The following is an 18405-nucleotide window of genomic DNA, read 5'->3' on the forward strand; positions in this document are numbered from 1 at the left end:
TTAATAACCTTCAGAATTTTCTGTTTTTTTTTAGGTTTCCAACTGTATTTGGTTTTATAAGTTCAATCATGCTAGGACATTGCATTTTCATTCTGCCTGCAGTCCTGGCTGTTATAAGGATTTGATGAACTGAAAATGTAACTTACGTCTCCTGGAAATCACCCTTCCAGCTTAGATTTTTCTTAAGTAAATATGGCTCAGAAAACAGTCTTAGAATGAGGAAATTGCAACGGTTGCCTGGGAAGTGAGCATGACTGTGTATTGCTGGTTACTGACTGTCAAGAATGCTTTTGGTTCAGAGGCAGTATGGGGATTTGTGGAATGCTCCAGATTATCCATTGATTACCATCATTAATTTCCTGGACTTTGAAGAATTCCAAAACCTTTTTTTTAAACTGTTGGCAATGATGTTTTCTCCAGTGGAAAATGGGTCAGTACACTGCTTGCTGTATTCCATATGTTACAAATTGACCAATATTAAATAAATTGCCTAAGGGTAGCTTGGCAGAATGTAGTGGCGAGAAAATCACAGTACAATGGTCAATTTCACATCACAGACAAGGCCATTGTCGAAAACCACAGGTCACAGTCTCACAAGTTAGACACAAATTCTGTCCACGTATTTCATGCATTCAAACAGATACTTGCCAATTTTGTGAAGTGTTTGGCTTAGAAATGATAGAAGTTTCATCTCGTAACTTTTAGCACTCGGTACAGCTGTCTGGACAGTTAAGGATGGGCAATAATTGCTGGCCTAGCCATCGATGCCCACATCCTGTGACTGCATTAAAAAAATTCCAACAATTTTGGTTTTAGATTTTTTATTAATTAAAGCATTGATGCCTCCACCCTCAACCTTCTCTTAATACTCTTGTGTTTGAGGTGGCCAATTCAAACAAAGTTCGCATCCAATCTTGCTTTGCTGCCATTTATTATTTTCCAAGTTCTGCAAAGAGAGTAAATTGGAAATGTTACGTAATTGCCATCCTGCAGCCCAGTCTGTCTCAGCTGTTTGCCTGACAAGGGGAAGTCATTTACCCAACGCTGCAGCATGACACACACAGTCAGCATTTAGTGACATGTTTCTCCTCTGCCAGGACTGTGCAGTATAAGCTTATATGAACATTTCGGGTATGTCAGCACAAATATAGGGGCAAGCTATTTGGCAGGCATGTTTGGGGCAGACAACGCTGCATGAAAAACATCTCCTGTGTCCTTACCTGAGCACACTGGGCAAAACCCTATAGAGCCGTGAATTACGTGAATTATGTTATTAAATCTGGAAGGATTACCTAAGAACATCAGTGAGGGCCTTTTTTTTTGACGTTAGGAGCAAGTACATTTTCCAACAGAGTCCCAGACATGAGATTTCGCATGGGAGTGGCGGGTGACTTATTCATAGGGATTATTGCTTCTTGTCACCGTCTGTAACTGCAAATCTCACCTCATTAGTATGCAGCCATCTATTCCACCATGGGTTGGATAGAAATTGGATACTGCAAATTCTTGACACAGGAGTCAGAGCTGTTTCACTGGTGATTCTTGCTCGATGCTTGCTCCTCCAGACCACCATGTTTGTTACCTAGCAACAAAGTTTCAGTTTCTGAATATCCTTTGACCCACATCCACAGACTCTGGCATCGGACATGTGCCAGCCTCTCTGGGCCATCATGGCACATTTATGATGCACTTGCACAATGCTTTTGAGCTTCAGTGCCGTACTTTGAAGTGTGTTGACAACTACCATTGCAGTGTTACTGCAAGAGCATGTTGCTGAAGGGACAGGCCCCAACTCACTGATTGGACTAGGCTGCCTGTGCTGCAACCACATATCCACATCTGAAAGTCTGTTGGAAAGTTGCCTCCATTTGAGCCAAATAGTGCTGTCAGTCAGGGTTCTCAGTCCAGCCAATCAAGGGCAGTGTCCGCACACAGTCCAGAGCCTTGGGCATGATCAAAAATTCACTTGGGGCAGTCATGGTCAGGGGTTACATCTCACTACAGAATGGGGAGTGGGCCATGGTCGGCTTTGTTGGTCCAGTACAAACATTTAGGGGATTCATGGATTCTGACAGTCTGCAAATTGAACAGTGATATGGGGATGGATCTGGAGTTTAAAAGGGATGCACTGTGATAATTCGCTGGATGGATTCAAGCACGGGAGAGGAGACAGAACCCTGGATTAAGGAAAGGACAAGAACAGCGATGGGGGAAAGCTCGACGTGCAGTGGGTGGAACTGGTAGAAAAAGTATGAGATACTGCATCAGAGGAATGCATATGCAGTTACCAACGCCATGGTCTCTGTTCGAGGACAGTGGAGCACATCAGTGGGCATTACAAAACTGTGGTGCCAGAGTCAGGAGCAAAGAGGAAAATTGGAATAGATTAGATTACATTACAGTGTGGAAATAGGCCCTTCGGCCCAACAAGTCCACACCGAACCACCGAAGCGCAACCCACCCATACCCCTACATTTACCCCTTACCTAACACTACGGGCAATTTAGTATGGCCAATTCACCTGACCTGCACATCTTTGGACTGTGGGAGGAAACCGGAGCACCCGGAGGAAACCCACGCAGACACGGGGAGAATGTGCAAACTCCACACAGTCAGTCGCCTGAGTCGGGAATTGAACCCGGGTCTCTGGCGCTGTGAGGCAGCAGTGCTAACCACTGTGCCACCGTGCCGCCCATTAATAGTATGATGTGGTGGGTGTCAGCATATGGGGGTTCAATGGAGATGGGCTGTCATGGAAATCAAGATAGAATAGAATCTGGAAGCTCTGGGGAAGTGCCTGATGACCAGGTGGAGCCTAGATCAGGCAGTGTCACATGACCAGCATGCCAGGATTTTCCAGTTGGCAGATGGGACCTGCAACTGGAAGAATATGGGCTCTACTTCAGCTTGTTGGGAGATTGATGAGGCAAAGGCATCAATCACAGACTTGCAGAGTCATATCATTTGTGAATATATCATTGTGCAGGTTAAATTTATATAGTGTGGAAATGTTTGGGATTCAAATGTTGCTCACAGGCAATGTCCACTATGTCCTTACAAATTGCACAAAGATAACTCCATGAAGCAGAAGTAAGAGCATTTAAAGAGGTGGCTGTGGGCCACAATGAACACAGTTCTTGTTAGACATCTAGGAATGCATGGGGGAATCAAGCAGAATCCCTCTCTAATTGAACTGTGTAATGCAATATTCTCTTACATTCACTGGTAACTTTCAGGGGTGACATGCGGCTGCAAGGGGATGCGCTTAATACACAGGAAGCATTTCAATGCTATTGTTATGTATTTGCCACATGACAATTACAGCAAATTTTCACAGTAAGTGCTAATCTCAGAATTCCATGATAATTCAATCAATGGTATTTCTTATCAGGACCTATTATACGGAGGGATGCGTCCAGTTAACATCTATAATGTAACTGACTCTTCTCAATTCTGTTTCTAACACAGATTTATTGTAAATGTGAGTGATGGATGCTGCCAAAGTAAGTGTAATCATCGCAGAGACTGCCTTGTGAAGAAGGTGAAGGAAGATGAAGGAGGAGCTGATGTGCGAGTTACAGTGTTGACACAGGCTGTGTATGTACCAGGGCACCGTGACTTGAAGGAATGGAAGGACCATCCTTTCCCAGGGGCCCGGAAGGTGATAGCTGCTTTCAACGTCAATATGACTGGGTCCTTCCACAGAGTGGTGAATAATCTGCGTGGGATCTCTCAGCCATGCATCCATAAAGGACAGTGATCGATACCATTTGTGTGAGGCCACGCCAGTTTATTTCATTCCCCTGAGATGAGTTTAGTGCTGCAGCTTCACAGCTGGATTCAGTGTCATCGACTGCGCACATTTCGCATTAATAAGAAGGGCTTCTGTACCATCTCATGTGAAAGTGATCTGTGATCACCACTTCCTGAAGCTGCCACGATTCCTACATCTTGGAACTTTCTCATATTCCCAGTGCATTTGAGGGTCCAGATACTTCATGAGGCTGGTCACTAGGGGGACAAGACTTACCCACGATGGCCATGTCTGATGACACAATTGCAGACTCCGCTGAAAGAGGAGGAGCACAGATACAATGCTGCCTCTGCTTTGACTTGGGCTGCAGTGCAACAGAACATTGGGGCTGCTGAAGATGTGTTTCTACTATTTTGGACTGAACTGGTGAGGCCCTACTATATAAATTTATACTCCATGTGTCGCATATCCTGGCATGCTGCTCTGCCTGACTGCCGCAAGCAAAGAAGGGAGAGAATGGATTTTCAGAAACTATGAGTGTGGGAACAGTCTTAGGAGAATGAAGATGAGGACATTGACGAAGAGGAGTTTTATGTTGTGCATGATGGTGCTTAGCTGTGTTGGGCACTGTAAGCCAGACAGTATTTGATGACATCCGGTTCCAGTAGAGGAGAGTTGGCTGCAGCAAACAGCCTTTGCTGTATAAAAGTTGCTAATCACCATGCAAGTGAGTTGTTTGTATTATGAAAGGTAAAAACAGCTTCTGTTTGTTTTCTTTCTGTTCACCTTTAACTGTACAAAAGAATAAACAGCAGAGGCAAAATCAGAGTAATTCTCTTCCAGAATACAAACAAATCTTAACTGTTTTCCATACATTAATCCCCCAACTCACTTTCATGTGTTCTGACCTAGTTTGCTTCTCTGGGTTTGTCCTTTGTTCACCTAGTTCCTTGCTTCCCATCTGTCTTGTAAGCAGCCCTGACCTAATCTCGAGCCTCATGATGTTTTAATGAAACTGTAGACACAGTGATTTAAAATATAATTGTTTTAAAAAATGTCAAAGCAATTTCATTCACAGAAGTTGAACAAATTGAATTTTCTTAGGCAAGCATGTGGAAGTTCTGAAATAGGCAAATCTGTTGGCCATTGATAAACATCTGTCCTTGAGATGTTCATCAAAATTCAACCAAGCACAACCCACATAGCTACTGTTGTCTAAAGGGCCCACTACTTTAGACGGCAAAAATAAACTAGCTTTACCAAAAAAGGAAAAGAATTAAAATGAAAACAACAGAAGTAACAAGACTGATAATATAACATTTTTCAAGGAAAGGAAATGACTTCATAGGAAGTGTCAATGGAGAGTGGCGATGTAAAACATTATTAAGCAACGACTTTTCCATTATTATATTTGAAAGCTAGTTACTTTAGCTGTACCAAGGATCCCAATGGCTGTAAGGTTTTCAACAAATCAGCTAACAGCGTGGCTTTTTATTGTTATTGGTAAGTGATATAGATAAACAAAAGATTTGAGTTAATGAGTCTTCCTCAAAAGGAAAAAGATTTGACAATGGTAAAAACAACAAAATGAACATTGTTGGATCCACTCTTGCTCTCAGTGTGTGTAGATTATTTGGACTTGAGCATAGAAATTTTGAAATTTGCTGCTGGAGCAAAAGCAATCAATGTCTATTGTATACATAGGTTCTAACGGTTGTTTCAGAACTGTTTTCAAAAATTAAGATTGAATTCTGATACTAAGATGGTAGTATGTTCAGTTGTAATTTTGTAACCATGTCTTCCAGTCATTGTAAGACTTGCAAGTGTTGCATATGTGTTTTTCGAATTTATTTCTCACTGTCAGCTCTTTCAAGGCATTGTGTGCACCAGGTGCAGAATAAATCCTCCGCTGTGGGTATCTCCAGCCGTAGGCTTTAATGCCAGTATTAGAAGTTACATGTACATGTAACGCACATGTAGCACCAGTGTATTGCTGCATTTCTCATGCCAGATCTCTTTGTCCTCTTTGTTGATATTCCTGTTTGTGTTTAATTATATGCAAATCCACATTGTGGAGATGTATCAGTTAAGTATTAGGTTGAGAATACTCAGATATCTTTATAAGGGTCCTTCGCTGTTATTTAGTAAGAGTCGAGATGAAAGATCAGTTTTACTTATCAAATTACTTGATCGTTGCGTGCTGCTAAGCTTAAATCAAGTAAAAATTAACCCAATTAACAATCATGCAAATTGGTGTACAGCTCCAAATACTAATATTATCAAATTTTTAAAACAATAAAAAAATTTTTTTGATTGCTAATTTCCAAAAAGAAAGCCCAGTTTTGAACTGTGCTGCATTCACTGATTGTACAGGGATTAGATGGGATAAAGCACGAGTGAAGATCTGTTTTCCTGTGGAACCAGTGGAAGATCTGGAGCTACTTGGGAATTGCCTGGGAACTTTCAACATCCAATGAGCATTTCTCCTCCTCCCTGGGACTCTGTGCAAATGTCCTTAACTTTGACTCAGAGTCAGACTTTGGACAGATTCCTGGTAATTAGCTGGATGGTTACCTAGGAATTTTGATACATGAGTGCCCATTAGGGAAGGAAACAGTCTTCTTCATCTGGTCTCACCTTCATGTAACTCCAAATCCACAGCAATATAGTTCTCTCTTAATTGTCTCCTGTGCAATTAGAAATGGGCAATAAATGCTCGCCTTGCCAACGATCCCCTCATCCCATGAATGAATTTTAAAAAGTTGAACAAATTAAATCCTTCATAATCATCTGGGTAATTAGCAAACGCTCCCTACATCATCTTCCCCTTGACTCCTAGACTAGTCCACAGAGCCATGATTCACTAACAACCCATGAATCCGTACCCCCAATCTAACCCAGCCCAAAACCAACCCAAATCAGCTGACCTTGACCATCTGACTATTCCCTCAATTTGACCTGACCAACCCTCTGCACAAAGAAGTTTTTCCTCATCCCACTTATAGCTCTCTTGCTGATAGTCTTGAAATTATGACCCCCAGTTACTGATCTGCCAACTACTGGAAACAGAATATGCTCTTTATCTTGTCAAAACTGTTCAGAAGTTTGAACACCTCGACTAACTAACCCGCCTGACCTGATTACCACCCTCACTTGACTACATACCTCCCACCGAATTGCCCATGCTTCCACATTAACTTTTGTTTTAATTAATTTTGTGGGATTTGGGTGTAGCTGGCTGACCATTATTTATTCCCTGTCCCTACTTACCCTTGAGAAGGTGATGGTGAGCTGCCTTCTTGAATGGCTGCAATCCACCTGCTGTGGGTTGACCCACAAGGCCATTAGGGAGGGAATTCCACGATTGTGACCTAGTGGCAGTGAAGGAACAGTGATATATTTCCAAGTCAGGATGGTGAATAGCTTGGAGGGGATTTGAAGGTGGTGGTTTTCCTATGTATCTGCTGCCCTTGTCCTTCGAGGTGGAAGTGGTCGTGGGTTTAGAACGTGCTGAATGAGGATCTTTGGTGAGTTTCCACTGTGTATCTAATAGAAAGTACTCATGCTGCTACAGAGTGTTGGTGGTGGGGGAAGTGGATGCTTGTGGATGTGGTGCCAGTGTCCTGGCCAACTTGTCCTGGATGGAGCCAAGCTTCTTGAGTGTTGTTGGGGCTGCACCCATTCAGGCAAGTGGGGAGTATTCCAACACACTCCTGATATGTGCCTTGTAAATAGTGGACAGGCTTTGGGGGAGTCAGGAGGTATGTTAGTTGCTGCAGTATTGATAGCCTCTAACCTGCTCTTGCAGCCATTGTGTTTATGTGGCGAGCCCAGTTGAGTTTTGGATCAATGATAGCCTCCAGGGTGTAGAGAGTGGGAGATTCAGTGATGGTAATACCTCTGAATGTCAAGGGGCAGTGATTAGATTGTCTCTTAATGTGATAGTCATAGCCTGCCATTTATTTGGCGCTAATGTTACTTGCCACTTGTCAACCCTGATTCGGGATAGTCAACATGGCTTTGTGCATGGGAAATCCTGTCTCACAAACTTGATTGAGTTTTTAGAAGAAGGAGCAAAGAAGATTGATGAGGGCAGAGCAGTAGATGTGATCTATATGGACTTCAGTAAAGCATTCGACAAGGTTCCCCATGGGAGACTGATTAGCAAGGTTTGATCTCATGGAATACAGGGAGAACTAGCCATTTGGATACAGAACTGGCTCAAAGGTAGAAGACAGAGGGTGGTGGTGGAGGGTTGTTTTTCAGACTGGAGGCCTGTGACCAGTGGAGTGCCACAAGGATCGGTGCTGGGCCCTCTACTTTTTGTCATTTACATAAATGATTTGGATGCAAGCATAAGAGGTACAGTTAGTAAGTTTGCAGATGACACCAAAATTGGAGATGTAGTGGACAGCGAAGAGGGTTACCTCAGATGACAACAGGATCTTGACCAGATGGGCCAATGGGCTGAGAAGTGGCAGATGGAATTTAATTCAGATAAATGCGAGGTGCTGCATTTTGGGGAAACAAATCTTAGCAGGACTTATACACTTAATGGTATGGTCCTAGGGAGTGTTGCTGAACAAAGAGACCTTGGAGTGCAGGTTCATAGCTCCTTGAAAGTGGAGTCGCAGGTAGATAGGATAGTGAAGAAGGTGTTTGGTATGCTTTCCTTTATTGGTCAGAGTATTGAGTACAGAAGTTGGGAGCTCACGTTGCAGCTGTACAGGACATTGGTCAGGCCACTGTTGGAATATTGCGTGCAATTCTGGTCTCCTTCCTATCGGAAAGATGTTGTGATACTTGAAAGGGTTCAGAAAAGATTTACAAGGATGTTGCCAGGGTTGGAGGATTTGAGCTACAGGGAGAGGCTGAACAGGCTGGGGATGTTTTCCCTGGAGCATCGGAGGCTGAGGGGTGACCTTATAGAGGTTTATAAAATTATGAGGGGCATGGATAGGATAAATAGACAAAGTCTTTTCCCTGGTGTCGGGGAGTCCAGAACTAGAGGGCATAGGTTTAGAGTGAGAGGGGAAAGATAAAAAAGAGACATAAGGGTCAACTTTTTCACGCAGAGGGTGGTACCTGTATGGAATGAGCTGCCAGAGGATGTGGTGGAGGCTGATACAGTTGCAACATTTAAGAGGCATTTGGATGGGTATTTGAATAGGAAGGGTTTGGAGGGATATGGGCCGGGTGCTGGCAGGTGGGACTAGATTGGGTTGGGATATCTGGTCAGCATGGACGAGCTGGACCGAAGGGTCTGTTTCCATGCTGTACATCTCTATGACTCTATGACTCTGTAACCCAAGCCTGGATATTATCCAGATCTTGTTGCATTTGACAGTGGACTGCTCCAGTTTCTGAGGAGTTGTGAATGGTGCTGGACATTGTGCCTTCATCATCAAACATCCGCATTTCTGACTTTAGGATGGAGGACAGGTCATTGAAGAAGCAACTGAAGATTTTGAGCATAGGACACTAGCCTGTGGAATTCCGGCAGAGACATCCTTGAGCTGAACTGAGATGACTGACATCCAACAACCACGACCATCTCCCTGTATGCCAGGTATTACTCCAACCACCAGAGAGTTTCACCCCTGACACCCATTGATTCCAATTATTCTGGGATTCCTTGATGCCACACTCTGTCGGTTGCAGCCTTGATATCAAAGACTGTCACTGTGACCTCTCCGCTAGAATTAAGCCCTTGTGTCCATTTTTGAGCCAAGGTTGTAATGAGGTCAGGAGCTGAGCAGCCCTGGTGAAACCCAAACTGGGCGTCACTGAGCAGGTTATTGCTGATCAGGTGCTGCTTGATAGCACTGTCAATGACACCTTCCATCACTTTACTGATGACCGAGAATAGACTGATGGGGCGGTAACTGGCTGAGTTGGATTTGTTCTGCTTTTTATGTACAGAACACACATGGACAATTTTCCACATAGTTGGGTAGATGCCAGTGTTGTAACTGTACTGGAACAGCTTGGCTAGTGGAGTGGCACATTCTAGAGCACAAGCCTTCAGTACTATTGCCGAAGTGTTGTCAGGGTTCGTAATCTTTGCAGTATCCAGTGTCTCCAATTGTTTCTTGATGTCACGTGAAGTAAATTGAATTTGTATCTATAATGCTGGGGACCACTGGAGGAGGCCAAGATGGATTTGACACTTCTGCCTGAAGATTGATGTGAATGCTTCAGCCTTATCTTGCGCCCTAATGCGGTGGGCTCTTCCATCATTGAAGATGAGGTTATTTGTGGAGCCTTCTCCTCCAGTGGGTTGTTTAATTGTCCATTACCATTCATGACTGGATGTGGCAGGACTGCAGAGCTTAGATCCAATCCGTTGGCTGTGTCTATCACTCTTAGCTCTGTCTATCACTTGCTGCTTATGCTGTTTGGCAAGTAGTGCTGTTTGGTGGCTTCACCAGGTTGACACCTCATCTTCAGCCTGGTGCTGCTCCTGGAACACCCTCATGCACTCTCCATTGAACCAGGATTGATCCTTTGGCCTGACGGTAATAGTTGAGTGGGGGATATACCAGGCCATGAGGTTACAGATTGTGCTGGTATACAATTGCCCTGCTGTTGATGGCCCACTGTACCCCATGAATACCCGGTCTTGAGTTGCTAGATTTGTTTGAAGTTTGTCCCATTTAGCACGGTGTTAGTGCCACACAACACGGTGGAGGTTATTCTCAATGTGAAGATGGGACTTCAACTCCACAAGGACTGTGTCATGGTCAGTCTTACTAAAGGCAAAAGTGAGGACTCCAGATGCTGGAAATCAGTGTCGAGATTAGAGTGGTGCTGAGAAAGCACAGCAGGTCAGGCAGCATCCGAGGAGCAGGAAAGTCGACGTTTCGGGCAAAAGTCCTTCATCAGGAATGAAGGCCTCTTACTGAAGCTGTCATGGACAGTCCCATCTGCAGCTAGCATATTGGTAAGGTTGAGGTCAAGTATGTTTTTCCCTCTTGTTGGCTCCGTCACCACCTGCTGCAGACTGTGGACATTAAAGTCCCCACCCAGAGTACATTTTGTGTCCTTGCCATCCTTAGGACTTCCTGTAGGTGCAGTTCAACATAGAGGAGGACCAATTCATCAGCCGAGGGAGGATGATACATGATAATCAGCAGGAGGTTTCCTTGTCCATGTTTAACCTGGAGCCATGAGACTTCATTAGGTCCAAAGTCAATGTTGAAGATTCCCAAGGCAACGTCCCCCGACTGTGTACTACTGTACGGCTACCTCTGCTGCGTCTCTCCTGCTGGTGGGACAGGACATTTTCAGGGATGGTGGTGTCTGGGTCATTGTCTGTAAGGTATGATTCTGTAAGTATGATTATGTCAGGCTATTGCTTGACTAGTCTGCGAGAATGCTCTCCCAATTTTGGCACGAGCCCCCAGATGTTAGTGAGGAAGACTTTGCAGGGTCAAACTGGGCTGTTGCTGCCGTTATCTTTTCTGTTGCTGAGGTCAATGCCAGGTGATCTGTCTATTTCCACTTCCTTTTGAGACTTTGCAGCGATTGATACAACTGAATGGCTTACTTGGCCATTTCAGAGGGCATTTGAGAGACAACTTCCAACATCCCCAGGTTTACAGCATTTGCAGTCCTTTTGGTTTCTATTTTGCCAACCACATAACTGTCGCTCTGGAGTCACATATAGGCTGGACCAGGTGGGGATGGCAGATTTCCTTCCCTGAAGGACATTAGTTAACCAGATGGGTTTTTCCTACAATCAACAGTGGTTTCATGGTTGTCAATGGATTCTTTATTCCAGATACCTTTTTTATTGAATTCACAAACCACCATCTGCTGTGGTGTGATTTGAACCCCTCTCCCTCGGACATTCGCTGAGTCGCTGGATTAATAGTCTAATGATAATACCGGTAGGCTATCACCTCCTCAAACTTCCTAGCACCTCAATCACACCCATCTCATGTGCCGGCTTCTTCACTCACTCACCCATTCTCGCATCTGTCCATAACATTCACACTAGATATTTAAACTTACATCCTATAGTTAGGGAAGTAGGGAGTGTGTCCTGTCTTCCCTGAGTCTACTTTGCTGCAAAAGGAGACCCCCAAAGGAGGTGTTGCTGTGCATTTCTGTGAAAGCTGGATTTGAAAATCTGCAAAAAAGCGCAGCAGCATCAAAACAGGAGTTTCTGAATGTGGTGACAATCTGGCAGGCATTGCTGCTGCTACTAATGGGAAGGAACAGGTCTTTATTGGTCTCTAGAAAATAGTAAACGCCTCTATTCTTCCTATCTAAGTGCATATCCTCATACTTTTCCACATTGTATTCCATCTACCACTTCTTTGCCCACTCACCTAGCCTGTCCAAGTCTTTCTAAAGGCTCCCTGCTTCCTCAACACTATCTGTGCCTTCACTTACCTTTGCATTATCTGAAAACTGAGCAACAATACCCTCAGTTCCTTTGTCCCGATGGTTAATGTATAACGTGAATAGTGTGGTCCCAACACAGATCGCTGCAGAACTTCACTAGTCACTGCCTGCCATCCTGAAAATCACCCTTTTATCCCCACTCTCTGCATTCTGCCAGTCAGCCAATCCTTTATCCACGGTAGTACCTTGACCATAATACCATGGGCTCTTATCTTATTTAGCAGCCTCCTGTGCGGCACCTTGTCAAAGGCCTTTTGGAAATCCAAAGAGATTACGTCTGCTTGTTCTCCTTAGTCTCATTTGCTCATTCCTCCTTGAAGAGTTTTAACAGATTTTTCAGCCATGACCTCCCTTTGATGAAGCTGTGGTGATTCAGCCCTATTTTATCATACAGTTCTAAGTACTCTGCAATCTCATCCTTAATAATGGTCACTAAAATCTTCCCAAAGACCAAGGTTCGGCTAACTAACCTAGAATTTCCTGTCTTCTCCCTGCCTCCCTTCTTAAACAGGAGTGTTGCATTAGCCATTTTCCAGTCCTCCAGCACCCTCCCTGACTCCATGATTCCTGAAAGATCACAGATCCCTCCACAATCTCCTCAACTATCTACTTCAGAATTCTGGGGTGTAGTCACCTGAACCGGGTGATTCATTCACTTCAGATCTTCCAGCATCCCCAGTGTCTTCTCTTGATTGACAGCTACTACATTCATCTCTACCCCCTGATTCTTGAAGTCTTGGGGATCTTGATCAGATGGGCCAATGGGCTGAGGAGTGGCATTGAGTATAGGAGTTGGGAGGTCATGTTGCGGCTGTACAGGACATTGGTTAGGCCACTGTTGGAATATTATGTGCAATTCTGGTCTCTTTTCTATTGGAAGGATGTTGTGAAGGTTGAAAGAGTTCAGAAAAGATTTACAAAGGTGTTGCCAGGGTTGGATGATTTGAGCTGTAGGAGAGGCTGAATAGGCTGGGGCTGTTTTCCCTGGAATGTCGGAGGCTGAGGGGTGACCTTATAGAGATTTATAAAGTCATGAGGGGCATGGATAGGGTAAATAGACTTTTCCCTGGGGTTGAGGGAGTCCAGAACTAGAAGACCATAGATCCAGGGTAATAATGGAAAGATATAAAAGAGACCTAAGGGGCAATGCTTTCACTCAGAGGGTGGTACGTGTATGGAATGAGCTGCCAGAGGAAGTGATAGAGGCTGGTACAATTGCAGCATGTAAAAGGCATCTGGATGGGTACATATGAGTAGGAAGGATTTGGAGGGATGTGGACCAAATGCTGGCAAGTAGGACTAGATAAGGTTAAGATATCTGGTCAGCATGGACGATTTGGACTGAAGGGTCTGTTTCCGTACTGTACATCTCTATCACTCTATGGCGTCTTCCACTGTGAAAACTGATGAAATGTACCCATTCAGCACCTCCGCTATTTTTGCTCCCCATTACTGTTCTCCAGCCTCATTTTCCAGGGTCCAGTATCCACTCTCGCATCTCCATTCTTTGATATTATACCTTAATATTTCATCATATTATCCCTTATTGTTTTTATTTAAATTAGCCTCAATTTTTAATATGTTCCCAATCCTCTGGCTTCCCGCCAATATTCACCACATTGAACACTTTCTCTTTTGCTTTTATGCTGTTCCTGACATCCCTTGTCAGCCATGGTTGCCTGATTCTGCCCTCAATATGCTTCTTCTTTCTTGGGATGAATTTTTTCTGTTCTTCCTGAATTACCTCCAGAAACTCCCCTCCTTGCTGCTCCACTGTCTTCCCTATTAGGCTCCCCTTCCAATCAACTCTGGCCAGCTGCTCCCTTATATCTTTGTAGTTAACTTTACTCAATTGTAATACCGTTATGTCTGATTCCAGCTTCTCCCTCTCAAACTGTGGGGTGAATTCTATCATGTAATGGTCACTTCCCTCAGGGGTTCGTTCACCTTAAGCTCCCTATCAAGTCCACCTCATTACGCATCACCAAATCTAGAATTGCCTGTTTCCTAGTGGAGTCTACTGCTCCAAAAACCATCTCGTAGATATTCTACAAATCCTTTTCTTGACATTCTCCACCAGCTTGATTTTTCCAGTCTTTCTGCATTTTGAAGTCCCTTAGTTGTTATTGTAATAGTGCCTTTCTTATGTGCTTTTTAAATTTCCTGATATATTTTTTGTCCCATATCCCGACTACTGCTAGGGGGCCTGTACGCAACTCCCATCAGGATCTTTTACTCATTCTGGTTCTTGAACTCTACCCACACAGATTCTTTGCCTTCTGACTTTAAATTGACAGCAAAAAATGAAGTAATTTCATTTCTTACAACTAGGCAACCCGTCCCCTCGGCCCATCTTTCAGTAGAATGGATATTTAGTTTCCAGTCCTGAACCCCTTTCGACCACATAGAACATAGAAAAATACAGTGCAGTACAGGCCCTTTGGCCCTCGATGTTGCGCCAATCCAAGCCCACCTAACCTACACTAGCCCACTATCCTCCATATGCCTATCCAATGCCCATTTCAATGCCCATAAAGAGGGAGAGTCCACCACTGCGACTGGCAGGGCATTCCATGAACTCACGACTCGCTGAGTAAAGAATCTAATCCTAACATCTGTCCTATACCTACCACCCCTTAATTTAAAGCTATGCCCCCTCGTAATAGCTGACTCCATACGTGGAAAAAGGTTCTCATGGTCAACCCTATCTAAACCCCTAATCATCTTGTACACCTCTATCAAGTCACCCCTAAACCTTCTTTTCTCCAATGAAAACAGCCCCAAGTGCCTCAGCCTTTCCTCATACGATCTTCCTACCATACCAGGCAACATCCTGGTAAACCTCCTCTGCACCCGTTCCAGTGCCTCCACATCCTTCTTCTCGTATGGCGACCAAAACTGCACACAATACTCCAGATGCGGCCGCACCAGAGTCTTATACAACTGCAACATGACCTCAGGGCTCCGGAACTCAATTCCTCTACCAATAAAAGCCAGTACGCCATATGCCTTCTTCACCGCACTATTTACCTGGGTGGCAACTTTCAGAGATCTGTGTACATGGACACCAAGATCCCTCTGCTCATCCACACTACCAAGTATCTGACCATTAGCCCAGTACCCTGTCTTTTTGTTACTCTTACCAAAGTGAATCACATCACACTTACCTACATTGAACTCCATTTGCCACCTTTCTGACCAGCTCTGCAACTTATCTATATCCCGCTGTAACCTGACACATCCTTCCTCACTGTCAACAACTCCACCGACTTTCGTATTATCCGCAAACTTGCTCACCCAACCTTCTAGCCCCTCCTCCAGGTCATTTATAAAAATGACAAACAGCAATGGTCCCAAAACAGATCCTTGAGGAACACCACTAGTAACTGTACTCCAAGATGAACCTTTACCATCAACTACTACCCTCTGTCTTCTTCCAGCCAGCCAATTCCTAATCCAAACCTCCAACTCATCCTCAATGCCATACCTCCGTATTTTTTGCAGTAGCGTACCATGGCGAACCTTATCAAACGCCTTACTAAAATCCATATACACTACATCTACCGCTTTACCCTCGTCTACCTCCTTAGTCACATTCTCAAAGAATTCAATAAGGTTTGTGAGGCACGACCTGCCCTTCACAAAACCATGCTGACTATCCTTGATCACATTATTCCTATCCAGATGTTCATAAATACTATCCCTTACAATTCTCTCTAAGACTTTGCCCACAACAGAAGTGAGACTCACCGGCCTATAGTTACTGGGGTTATCCCTACTCCCCTTCTTGAACAAGGGAACCACATTTGCTATCCTCCAGTCTACTGGCACTATTCCTGTAGACAACGAGGACATAAAAAATCAAGGCCAATGGCTCTGCAATCTCCTCCCTTGCTTCCCAGAGAATCCTAGGATTAATGCCATCAGGCTCAGGGGACTTTATCTATTTTCACCCTTTCCAGAATTTCCAACACCTCTTCCCTACTTACCTCAAAGCCGTCCATTCTAATTAATTGTGACTCAATATTCACATCGGCAACAATGTCCTATTCCTGAGTGAATACTGACGAAAAGTATTCATTCAGTGTCTCCCCAATCTCCTCAGCCTCCACACGCAACTTCCCACTACTATCCTTGACTGGACCTATTCCTACCCTAGTCATTCTTTTATTCCTGACATACCTATAGAAAGCCTTAGGGTTTTCCCTAATCCTACCAACTAAGGATTTTTCATGTCCCCTCCTTGCTGCTCTTAGCTCTCTCTTCAGATCCTTCCTGGCTACCTTATAACTCTCAATCGCCCCAATTGAACCTTCACGCCTCATCTTTACATAGGCCGCCCTCTTCCATTTAACAAGGGATTCCAATTCCTTATTAAACCACGGCTCCCTCACACGACCCTTTCCTCCCTGCTTGACAGGTACATACTTATCAAGGACACTCAATAGTTGCTCCTTGAACAAGCTCCATATATCAATTGTGCCCATGCCTTGAAGCCTACTTTTCCAAGCCACACATCCTAGGTCGTGCCTCACCGCATCATAATTTCCCTGCCCCCAGCTATAACTCTTGCCCTGCAGTGCACACTTATCCCTCTCCTTCACTAGAAAAAAAGTCACCGAATTGTGGTCACTATCCCCAAAGTGCTCACCTACCTCCAATTCTAACACCTGGCCTGGTTCGTTACCCAGAACCAAATCCAGTATGGCTTCACCTCTTGTTGGCCTGTCTACATATTGTGTTAGGAAACCCTCCTGCATACATTGGACAAACACCGACCCATCTAACGAACTCGAGCTATAGCTTTCCCAGTCAATATCTGGAAAGTTAAAGTCCTCCATAACAACCACCCTATTACTTTCACTCTTCTCCTGAATAAGCCTCGCAATCCTTTCTTCTACATCTCTAGGACTATTAGGAGGCCTGTAGAAAGCTCCTAACAGGGTGACCTCACCTTTCCTATTCCTAACCTCAGCCCAAACTACCTCAGATGGCGAGTCTTCATCCATCGTCCTTTCCACCGCTGTAATACTATCTTTGACAAGCAATGCCACACCTCCCCCTCTTTTACCCCCACCTCTGACCCTACTAAAACATTTAAACCCTGGAACCTGCAACAGCCAATCCTGTCTCTGTTCTACCCATGTCTCCGTAATAGCCACAACATCGAAGTCCCAGGTACCAACCCACGCTGCAAGTTCACCTACCTTATTTCGTATACTTCTTGCATTGAAGTATACACACTTCAAGCCACTTTCCTGTTTACAGGCACCCTCCTTTGAGATTGATGCCATGTTCCTAACCTCCCTACACTCCAGGTCCTGCACACAAAGCTTCAGTCTAGGTTCCCATGCACCTGCAGAGTTAGTTTAAACCCCCCCGAAGAGCACTAGCAAACCTCCCCCCAAGAATACTGGTGCCCCTCAGGTTCAGGTGTAGACCATCCTGTTTATAGAGGTTCCACCTTCCCCATAAAGAACCCCAGTTATCCAGATACTGGAATCCCTCCCTCCTGCACTATCCCTGTAGCCACGCATTTAACTGTTCTCTCTCCCTATTCCTCGACTCTCTATCACGTGGCACCGGTAACAAACCAGAGATAACAACTCTGTTTGTTCTAACTCTGAGCTTCCAACCTAGCTCCCTGAAAGCCTGCCTAACATCCTCAGCCCTCCTCCTACCTATGTCGTTGGTGCCAATGTGGACCACGACACATCTCTGTGATATCCACAACATTGTGCCTGCCAATTTCAATCTGCGCTACAAACTCATTTATCTTGCTTCATATATAACACTCTCAGTCCTGCATTGACTACCCCAGGAATGATGAAGGGCTTATGCCTGAAATGTCGATTCTCCTGCTTCTCAGATGCTGCTGGACTGGCTGTGCTTTTCCAGCACCACACTCTCAACTCTGATCTCCAGCATCTGCAGTCCTCACTTTCCCTTTATCTGTTATGCCTGAAGTTGGATTCCTGTCCCCTTGCATACTTTCTGTCCTATTACTTGTTCTGGAAACTTTAATGTCTCTGCTGAGCCTTCTCCACCTTTAATTTTCTATAATTCTCCACGCAACTGAACCCCCACAACCATTATTTAGTTTAAAGGTCTAATCACGGCCCTAGTTATATGATTTGCAAGGATTACATTTCAATGCAGCTGTGGGGGTGTGCTGCGCTGTCAGCGGTGCTCCCTTTTGAATGCATCATTATTTTACAAGCCTCTTAGATTGGAATAAA

This window comes from Chiloscyllium plagiosum, unplaced genomic scaffold (assembly GCF_037043375.1).
Source record: "Chiloscyllium plagiosum isolate Xiang-an unplaced genomic scaffold, Cpla_swu_hap1 HiC_scaffold_1, whole genome shotgun sequence".
NCBI classification, from domain to species: Eukaryota; Metazoa; Chordata; class Chondrichthyes; order Orectolobiformes; family Hemiscylliidae; genus Chiloscyllium; species Chiloscyllium plagiosum.